Source organism: Neolamprologus brichardi, chromosome 18 (genome assembly GCF_056152115.1).
Source record: "Neolamprologus brichardi isolate AB-2024 chromosome 18, ASM5615211v1, whole genome shotgun sequence".
Lineage (NCBI taxonomy): Eukaryota > Metazoa > Chordata > Actinopteri > Cichliformes > Cichlidae > Neolamprologus > Neolamprologus brichardi.
Genome location: NC_142121.1, coordinates 17758496 through 17769809, shown reverse-complemented (window position 1 = coordinate 17769809; position 11314 = coordinate 17758496).

The following is an 11314-nucleotide window of genomic DNA, read 5'->3' as shown; positions in this document are numbered from 1 at the left end:
AATAAATGGCAGAAACATGTATCCAGCTACATAATCAACCTGTCTCTGTACAAAACAATTCATCATAAGAATTATAATCTGTAAGAGTACGAACAGAGGAGATGACAGAGTCTAAACTGAAGAGTCTGCTCTACGGTCTGCAGTGGTTGAAATTGTCTACCTTTGTTTATTCTCTTTGTGTTAGTACTCACAAAGGAATGATTCAGTGCCATTCAGACTAAACACAAAGACCTCAACACTTGCATCTCATCGGCCAAGCATAAATAACTGTGTGCTTAATATGCTGCTAACAAAAGGGCTTGTTTGGTTGTCAAACTGCATCTGAAAACATTTCATCCCACACTTTTCCAGCACTGGAAATAAGGGGAGTGTCTGGCAATTTTTAGAGTTTTTCAAAAAATCTGACAACAATGACGATTTGACATTTGCCATTTGTCATGTATTAAGTTATCATCTATGTTAAAATGAGAAAGTAGTTGTCTTAAATGCCCAGCACATTGTTTATTTGTTCCATTTCAGATTTTGCTCCTTAATGCGGTTAATAAAGAAATATCAGCCTTGATCACTCCAGCTTATTCAGATTAATCATGAGCAGTAACTGCGTCTATCCAACATGACCGTCTCATGTTTCTGCTGCAGACAATGAGTTAAAATACAAAACAGCAACAATGTAAGTGTTCCTCCTTTGTGAGACCCCTTTGTGGTTACTTGATGTTAAAACACATTTGACATTTTTTAGTTTAAGGTCTCAATCACTAGTTACAAGTTACAGTTTATTCATTAGAGCATGGTACATTTACATCCCATTTAAAGTAAATAGTAATAATCAGCTCTTTAAACCAGCTGCAAGAGCAGTCAGTTTTGACTTTAGAATTCAAAATCTTCTAGCTAGGAATGAAATTGTTTAACCGTGCCATGGTATATTTAAGAAAAGCTCAAACTTGCTTTAAGCAACTGGCTGATTGATATGCCTATAATTCTGAAAATGATAATTTAAACTGTATGAACGTTCTGTAATGTTTGGCCTTTCCACTTAACACAACTAATTGGAGGCTTTTAATCCTCGTATGGCAATTTGTGCTCAGGGATGCACATTAATTATTTGGTGAGCCTGATTCGGATTCATTATGTAGCTGATTATCCTGATAAAATATGGTGAAAATGGCATAAAGGCACTCTCGATGAGTTTACATATCCTTGAAATGTAAAGTCAGTCAATTGTGGTCCAGCAATTCTTCTTCTTTATAGAAGCAGCTAATGATTGCGGTAAGTAACCAGCGCAGCAGTGCATCTGTCCCCAGGCAGTCATCACAAGCGTAAAGGAAGACTCCAGCTCATCAAGCCCATTGAATCAATCATGACTGATGGAGTAGTTCACGGCATTACTGCTCGCTGAAACCAACATTCACAAAAGTGCAGGAAGGAGACAAAACTGACAATAGATGCTGTCGAGCCTTCTCGTGTTTCTTGCAATCAATGTTTGTCCCTTTTGTCTGAACTTTTACAGCAGATTCATTATCTGTTTTTATGCGTGTGTCTCTGCACACTCGGTTTTTAATGGCAGCACTTTAAAAAGCATTTTAAAACAAGCACATTGACATCAACTAGGCAGATGGCAGGCAGGTGATGGTGTAGAATATACACAAATGAATACTAGTATGATAGGATGCAGTTTTACAATTACTTGAATAGCACTTTTTGAAAAACACACGATGACCCAAAAGATTACCCATTCAACAAGAATACATTTACAAAGACGTTTAAGCTTTAACATCCCAGACAGATCAATACCATCAAGTCCTTTGTGCCTGCTGTTCTATAACACCAGCACTCAGATTGATGATATATATCGAACAAGTGTCCAAGCCTCAGGGAGCCCATAATTGATTACCCTTTCAAAATATTTATAAATGATACATGATATGCAGTTCATTACAGTATTTATTTATAGTGGTGACTTGGTGGTTGATTATACCATCAAATGTGTGGAACAAGTTTATGATTAAACACAGGGGAGTACATTTTCTTGTCAACATTTACAACTATGTCAAAGACCACAGCTAGGAAAGAATCAACGCAACTTCTTTTCAATTCAGTCCAGTTTAGTTTTATTTATAAAGTACAAAATAACAGTTGCCTCAATGCACAACTGTTGTGAATTGCTGTACTGTAGGAACAATCAGAAAGAGTTTTTTATTAAGCAAAAAAACTTTAAAAAATTAAAAATGTTGGCCTACAGACTGATTTAAAACAAAATTGCATTAAGGACACTTTGCCAATTTGGAGCTTGTTTTTTGATGATATAAGATATTTTTACAATTATAATTCTTAATGTTAGGCATAAAAGTAAATGTATTTTTAAAATGTACAGTCATACCAAAAACAGCAAAACAACACGATGATTCAATAGCTCAGAACCACATTTTACAGTGTAGTTGTTTTCTGTGTGACTTTATCACCCTGTGACATCATTGTGGAGGAATTGTGGAGGACTTTTCTTTACAACATCAATTCAGTTCATTTAGTGTAGTTGTTGTTTTGTTGTTTTTGCATTCCTTTGTGCACAGCTCTCTTAAGAACTGGATCATTGCAGCACTATGATTCCTTCCTTTTCAGCCATTCTGTTATAGATTTGCTGCTGTGCTTGGAATCATTGTCCTGGGCCAAGCTTTAGCCATTGCTTTAGCTTAGCCATTGGACATATAGCCTCACATTTGACTCTAGAATACTTTGGAAAAAAGAGGATTTAATGGTGGTCACAATGACTGCAAGGTGCCCACATCCTGAAGTTGCAAAACGAGCCCAAATCATCATCCACCACCGTGCTGAGGTGTTTTCTCTGATATGCTGTGTTTGGCTTTCTCCAAACATAGCGCTGTGCATTCTGGTCAAACATCTTCACTTTGGTCTCATGTCCAAAGTACATTGGTCTAGAAGTATTTTGGTTTGTTGAGATGTAACTTCCTATCCTAAGCTATGCTGCCACAGTCTTTTAGAGTGAATAAGTAAGTAAAGTTTATTTATATAGCACATTTCACAGACATGTGTCACAAAGTGCTGTACAAGAAAGGTGAGAAAACACAATACAGTCATAAATACATCATAAAAACCCTGGTCTAATTAAAAGCTTTTTGAAATAAACAAATGTCTTTAGCTGCTTTTTGAAGGTCTCCACCGAGTCCAGACACTGTAGAAATAGAGGAAGTGCATTCCACAGTCTGGCTGCAACAGCTTGGAAAGATCTGCTTGGAAAAGTGAGTGTGGGGGACCACTAAAAGGTTTTGATTGGAGAGATTGGAGAGATTTCTCATGAGGCTTGAGCTTTAACGTTTAATATACTGAGGAGTGTACAGTCTGAGATGTAGCTCTTGGGTGTGATAGTCTTAACCATAAGACAGTATCTATGAAAGTCAATACAAATCATTCTGCCTGAACACATTTTTATGGTTTACTTATTTTACAAAAGGCAAGAACAGAAAGAGAACCGAACAGGAATCATTTATGACAGGTTTTAACTTGGTTATGACTCACTGGTTGGACTTGTTATAGAAAGGAGTGAAATCATATCACACTTGACACTGAAACTGTCTTTCCTGAATGGAGAAAGCGTGACTGGCCAAGGGAAATGTACCCGGATGCTGAAATACACCGTGATGGTTCACTGGCACACAGTCCAAGACAGAACAAGGTTGTCAAGACACTTCAGTTGAAAAAGTTTTGTATTTACCTCAGCCGAGCAAAGAAATGGACAAACAAAAGGCCCGATTTGAACAGAATGATTCACTCCGACTTACATGAGCACAGCTGATAAACCATTAAGTAATGTAAAAACATATTTTTTCAAGCCTATTATTGAGACTCTGTGTACTTTACTGAAGATGGTTAATTTGTGTGGCTGGGAGAACATAGATGCATTATTAGGTCAGCATCCACACACAGAATTACACAGAACTGTAATTCATGTGCACACAGTCGGGATGAAAGCTTACATCCTGATTAGAGCCTAATTAAACCTAACTAGCAATACTGTGTACCTTATATCCCCAACAGTTGGTTTGTATTAAATATTAATATCATAACTCATTACTCATTCTTTTTTTTTATAGATCTGGATTCTGTAAGATCTTTATAAATGTACAAACTGTAAAAGGCAAAACACATCCCGGAGAATAACAAGGTATTAGTGTGCATGTAAACATCCTCAGTGGAGCTTAGTTAATGGAGCTTGATGATTTTGAATGGAACATTATGCTTTCTGTCCTGTGTCTTTTATTAACCCTTGGTGTTTGTTATCATCTTAAGAAGGCCCGTTTGTATTTAGACTGTGTCTGTGTAACGGAAACGAAGTGGGATAAAAGACAGAGACTGGAAAAGAGATCATTATGCGAACATAACGTGCTTTCTCCAATATCAAATGCATCACTGCTTAATTGCACAGTGGTCACTGTGGTTTGCTTTTTTATTGTTTCGAGCAGCTTTACCATCTGAAAGAAAAACATAAAGGAAGAAAGATTTTAAACTAATAAAAAAAAGATATGTTTTGTACCATTTAACCACAGTTCTGGGAGTCTTAAGAATAAGATTTAAATAATATCAAGATGATGGCTATTTAACCTGATACATGTGTGCACTCCGTAGGAGTGGTTTGCTTTTACTTTTGGTTTATATATATATATATTTATTTATATATAGCGTGTACATAATCTGCTTCCATGGCAACACTGGAGTCAGTTAACTTATATTTGACAGGCACGTTGAAACAACACAACACAACACAAATAGGCCCTTTGGTTATGGCTAATTTACAGAATACTTAGGTCTGTGTAAACACATTCATAGATACAGAGCTGGGGCCATTGATAGGGAGATTTGTGCTTTGAATTGGCTTCAGCCATTTAAGCCAATAAAGTAATGCCTTTCTGGTTGCATGTATAAACGTTATTTCTCATAGGGTCAGTTATGAAATAACAGGAGGTTCTGGTTTCATGATCTGTTTTCAATCAGGAGGTGGGGGGTGGGGGGATCAGACTGTTATCCAATAGGTTTGTATTGTGGAGGAAAATCATGGGGGGGGGGGGGTGCTGCATTGGTTTTCTCCAGGGACTCCTTCCCACAGTTCTTTCTTTCTCTGGGTTATATGGGCTCCAAGTCCACCCATGCCCACCTGGTGACCAGGAATTGGATAAGTTGTTTGCTTAAACGGATGGTTGAACCAAGCCGCCACACTCAGAAAAAAACTGGTTCACCCAAAAGACAAAACTCCAAAACACAGACTTAACAATGTGGTGTATGCTGTACAGTGCAGCGAGGAATGCCCAGACCTCTATATTGGAGAGACCAAACAGCCACTTCACAAGCGCATGGCACAACATAGAAGAGCCACCTCCACGGGACAAGACTCAGCAGTCCATCTGCATCTGAAGGACAAAGGTCACTCTTTCGAGGATGCCAATGTTCACATTTTGGACAGAGAGGACAGATGGTTTGAAAGGGGAGTGAAAGAAGCCATCTATGTCCACTGTGAGCGACCATCTTTGAACAGAGGTAGTGGTTTACGACACCAACTGTCTGCCATCTATAATCCAGTTTTTAGATCCCTTCCCAGATGCCTTAATGACCACTCACATCCTGGGCCATCTGACCTCAGGAAATCACATGATAGGGTGGGGCCAGGTTTCACAATGAGCTCACCCAAAACCCTGGCTGATTGTGACCCACACCCATTTTCACACCTTGGCTCATGTGATTAGGTAGAGGATCATCAGGGGGTCCTTTGTCCCTCTTTGGGGGGAAACTCCCACTGGGTTTAAATCTGGGACTCTCCACCATTTGACCCTTAGAACTGAAGAAGCTTCTCGGGTGAGAGGTGAAACGTCTTCAAGCAACTTAAAGAAGTCCAGACGCCTTTCTTTCTAAGCTCCTTAGACCAAGCCGTTACACAGTGTACAGATGCTACGGAGGAAACTTAACCATGTCACACATATTGTTGAGTTGTTGAGCATCTTATTTTAAAATCATGGAAAGCAGCAGAAGGCTTAAATCTAGAAAAGGCTAAAACACACACGCACACACACACATTCCTTTTGCACTCTGCCTAACCCACTGCATCACCATATTTTACTTCCTATGCAGATACACAGTTTGTAGTCTGAAAAGACCTGTGATTAGCCAGTCTCGCTTGATTTTCTACAGTCTCAAAGCAGAGCCTAGAGGAGGTGCAAGCACCCGGTTCCATCTCAGACCCTTTAAAATATGCTGGAAGGTTATTAAAGGTTTTTTTTGTTGTTGTTGTTTACTGACTTTAAAAATATGACGCTAAAGTCCAGCTTTAATCTTCTGCTGTAGTAGCTTTCAAGTCTCGGTAAAAAGACTCTCCACAAGATTTTGAATCTGGGAATACCGATTTCTTTTTTCCTACTCAGTGAAAAGAGCAGTGGTGAGGTTGATGATAATGGTTAGACTGATAAGTGTAGTCTAAGTGAGGTTAGACTGATACGTTTAATGGAAATAGGGTGTGTAAACATGCGGCTGTTTTCATTCAAGCTGGTCGTCTCAGCTTTAAGTGTCAGTGTGAAATACTTAGGGATATTAATCAGCAGAAATTGGATAATATATTCATAATTCGTCTTTTTAATGTATAATTATCTGGAAATTACTGTACACTGGTGCAGTGGTTAGTACTGTTTCCTGACTTGGGATCTTTCTGTGTGTAGTTTGCATGTTCTCTCCACGTCTGCATGGGTTTTCTCTGGTACCCCAGCTTTCTTCCACAGACCAAAGACGTGCATGTTAGGTTAGTTGTTGATTCTAAATTGGCCATAAATGTGCATCTGAGTGAGACTGGTTTTCTTAGTGAGACTGGTTAGCCTGCTGGTAGACCGCTGACCTGTCTGTGATGTACCAACCTCTTGCCCTATTATAGCTTAGATAGACTATGAATGGATGAATGGACGATGGATGTTCCTTGTTGACTTTAGAGGAAGCTCTTTGTACATTCAGTGGTAGGAGGTCCACCACCACTCTGCCATTTTTCCCTACAGTCAGTATAACAGATGAACTTTGCCAGCTTCACCCACTGGATGTTACAGTGAAACCACATGCTCACTAGATAAGGACAGTCACAGATGAGCATGACCAAATTCTGATGAATCCTCCTTTCTGAAAATGACCATCCAGTATGACCTGAAAATTTTAATTAAGCCTACAAAGTCATGAGGAAAGTGTTCAATGGCGTGAGAGAGCTGAGGACCATCACAGGCGTTGCCCGATACTGGTTATTTAAAGGAATGCAGATTTGATGTACTTCTACACTGGCTTCACTTTTCAGATAAGGAAAGTTAAACCACCTTTTAAACTGTCAATGGTTTCATTACAAAGTTCTTACCATTCCCCAGAATGAACAAACCACATGTTTAAAATATGCTTCTACTAACCACTCAAGTACCAATTTTCAAAAATCTCTTCTGCTAAAATGCCACAAAATATATAAAGTCACAGCGAAAAAGATCTTAAATCTTTTGGATTTCAAATCTCATCACTTCCTCACTGACCGAAAATCCTAAAATATAACCCCTTTGATGATAGCTATGGCTGGTATAGAAGAATAAAAATTGATCCTGCAAGCTCATTTGTAATTAGTCCAGTGTAATGTGTTAAGGACCATTTATCCATCTGTCTATGATCAACCAATCTGAGTTGTGCTGACAGATCTGCAATCATTTTTATACTGTGTATATTTCACATGGGTTGTTTTCGAGTTTTTGGGACATTTACATCATCGGTATGATTTCTTTTTCTTGAAAAACCTGAGGTATGCAATCAGACACATGCCGTGCTACTGTGCCACATGTCTGTTTGTCGGAAAGCTCAATAAATGATCCAGTTAAAAAAAATATCTGAGCCTGAGAGACGTCTCTTTTGTCTGATTTCATGAAGGTAGACCTTGCTTACAAAACATTCTACAGAAGAAGCAGAAATTCAGTGTAAAGAAAAGAGTGGCAACATGTCAAAGGAACAATTTTTGTCATCTTTGTTTCCTCAGCATTGAGAATACAGTAAATGTTTCCCCATAAGATGTCTGAGTCTTCTGGAATGAATCATAAATATCCGGTCGTTAAGTCTGACGTCACTAGCCGTGTCTGGGCCTAAACTCCGCTGCAGGTCCATATATCAAACGATCACTATGGCATTACTGAGAGTTGGAAAACTGTCTAAAGTCTTTCATCTTTAATAAAATGATCAGCGTTCTGCTCTACCAGGTGTAACAATTGAGTTTAACATCCAGGAATCCATGAAAACGGAATTTATGACATTTAACGGAGTTAGAAGTTAGCAGGAAGTTAGCTCGCTAGCTTCTATCCAAATACAATATAGCATGTCCTGACTGCAAGGTTTTGGAAACAAATTAAAACGTACAGCTTTGCTATCACTTCCAACATAAATGAAGACAGAAAACTAAACAGCAGTGACGTTTGTAGGGTTACTGAAGTTGGGCTAGCTGGTATATAATGATGTGCTACGTGACCGCTAGCAACACAGCTATGTTAGCATAATATAAACAAACTAACTTTTTTTCCCACTCGATAAAAGTTAACGTGAGTGTTATCGGTGGTCAGGAACAAATGTAATCGCATGGCAGGATGCTGTAAAAGGACCAAACTTCAGCCAGGAGAACAACTGAGATAATCCATCCACAATATGAGGTTAGTCATTCATATACTGCTGCATGGGCTGGGCTGTAGTTACATCCTAAGGTTTTAAAAACTGAGCTTAAATAAATGATTAGTGGTAATAAAAGCCGAGGGAGGTGAACAGTGATCACTGACTGTTTTAGGAGCTTTTTGAGATTAAATAGAAGAAAATACAAAACATTAAACATGTTAACAACACAAAAGCCATATTAAACGCAGACTACTTTAAGTAGGATTTGTCACGTCCTCACTTAACGACCGGATAGCAATATGTTTAGGTAGGAGGTTCCAGAAACCAAATACACTTTTAGACACAGATCAAGCTGATAAACACTTTTTCAGGGTTTCAAATTAATGAAAATGTCTTAAAAATGTGTCCTTCTACTTGCATGGAATACAGCTGCCATGAAGATTTTCTCCTTTGTTATATTTAAATAAAACTTTAATAGATTTCATTCTTGGATGGCCGCTGTATTATTCCTAACCAGCTGTACTCATTCTCTTATTAGAAGGCTGTGCTGTTGCAATCAAGCAATGCTTCACAATGAGTCAAGAAATTATTACAAAAACCAGTGAATGCAACTAATATGTGTTAGTTAAACAATGTCTTACATGTTGCAGGTAAATTATTTTTCTTGCATTAAAATTCTAACATGGACCAAATGGGTGACCTATTAAATTTGTGTCCAGGGTAATTTTAGCATTAAATTTTGAAATTTAAAACAATAACGGGAATCAAATCACTACTCTGCTGGAGTTGAACGGTGCTTCAGGTCCAATAAACCAACTAACCACTGAAAAAAAGAAGAAAAAAAAGAATGAAAGCCAAAATGACCCTGCAGGGGCTCACAAGCAAAATAAGACCTCTGTGTGTCAACAGAAGACCTCTGAGTCAGATTTAAACTCAGCACATGTGTCGAGATGGTCAATTCCACAGGCTCGCAACTGAAACTGAGCAGTTCAATAACATTTGCCCAGTCTCGTCTCATTCCAGCATACAAACTAATTGTATCGATTTTTCATCACATTTCCAACTGCCTTCATTTTTAGTTATTAAATTAAATGTTAGTAAAAAAGTATATTTTTGGTGCCTCAATTAAATATCCCTCCTTTTGTTCCTTTAATCTCTTCAAAGAATGCAAACTCTATTCTGCAAACTCAAGGATGTTCAATCTGTGTTGAAGTACGTGAGGAGACTCATACTCCCTAAGTGAACAGACGTGTCTGAAACCAGACGTTACCGACTAGTGTGGTGACACACCAGAGAAGCGTTTGCTCTGGATAATTAATAAACAGTATGGTGGAACAGCAACAGCATTAAAGATAGCTACAAGTGATCTATCAACAGCAGCAGCTTGATGAAAGACACAGATTAATCTAGAACAAAATTAATTTTTAATACCACTTGGATATGTTCAAGCTGAGGAAAGAAATTAAAATCTAAGTATTCATAAGCTCCTACCAGTAATAATATGTAATATTACATTGTCACTGCAGTTTCTTGAGATACATTCCAGTGAGCTAAATTTTTACACTTTAGTATCTGTATCTAACTCATGCCAAAGTTATCACAGTATCATGCAGTCCTGGGAAAACTTCTAAGGTTTTATATATCAGGATATAAAAATTACCCAGACCTTACTGGTTGGGTAAATACAACCTCAGACAAATAATAACACATGACATATTACACTGTGTTATTTATTTAACAAAATCTAGGCCAAAATGTAGATGCAGTGTATGAAAAACTAAGTACACCCCATGATTTGGTTGCTTGTAGAACTACTTATATACATTAGGTAAATGTGCAGTAGTAGCATTGCATGCAGCAAGCAGGTGAATTCTGTACATTAAGTGAATTAAGTAAAAGTATGGGGACAAGTAACTGATTTCTGTATGATTCACATACAGAAGACATACAGTAATGTGTCATACAGTTTTTTTCCCCTATAGATCCAATCCAAATTCCATCTCACATCTGTTCTCCGGTGATCAAAAAAAGAGATCAGACAAAATTACCTAAAATTTCCCATTCCTCCCAAAGCTAAGGAGGTCCACTACAAAATCCTTTCTGGTATTTACCCTTCCAAAGAATTTCTTAGACGTCGCAGCTATTGATAATAATTCTTGCTCTTTTTGTGATGGGGATATTGAATCAACAGAACATTTATTTTATAATTGTATATTCTGTAAAGCCCTGTGGAACGATGTGCACTACTGGCTCTTTCCAAAGATTCCAAACTTACTTGAATTTTCTAAAAATGATATTATCTTTGGTTCTCTAAGAAAAGAAAAGAAACTTGAAAATGTTCTAAATGTAATAATTATTATGGGCAAATTCTTCATTCACAAATGTCGTTTTCTGAAAACAAAGCCATCCTTTTTTACTTTTCACAAAGAACTCTGCCTCTTCCTCTCATCTGTTACATTTATGGACAAAAAACAAGCTCTGGTTCTGAATCATGTGATTATTGAACTAGATCTGCTAGAAAACCCCTAAGGTATAACGTCTTTTTTGTTTGTTTGTTTGTTTGTTTGTTTGTTTGCTTGCTTGCTTGCTTTGATTCTGTTTGGGGTTTGTTTTTATTTATTTATTTGTTGTTGTTTGTACTTCCTGTTCATTA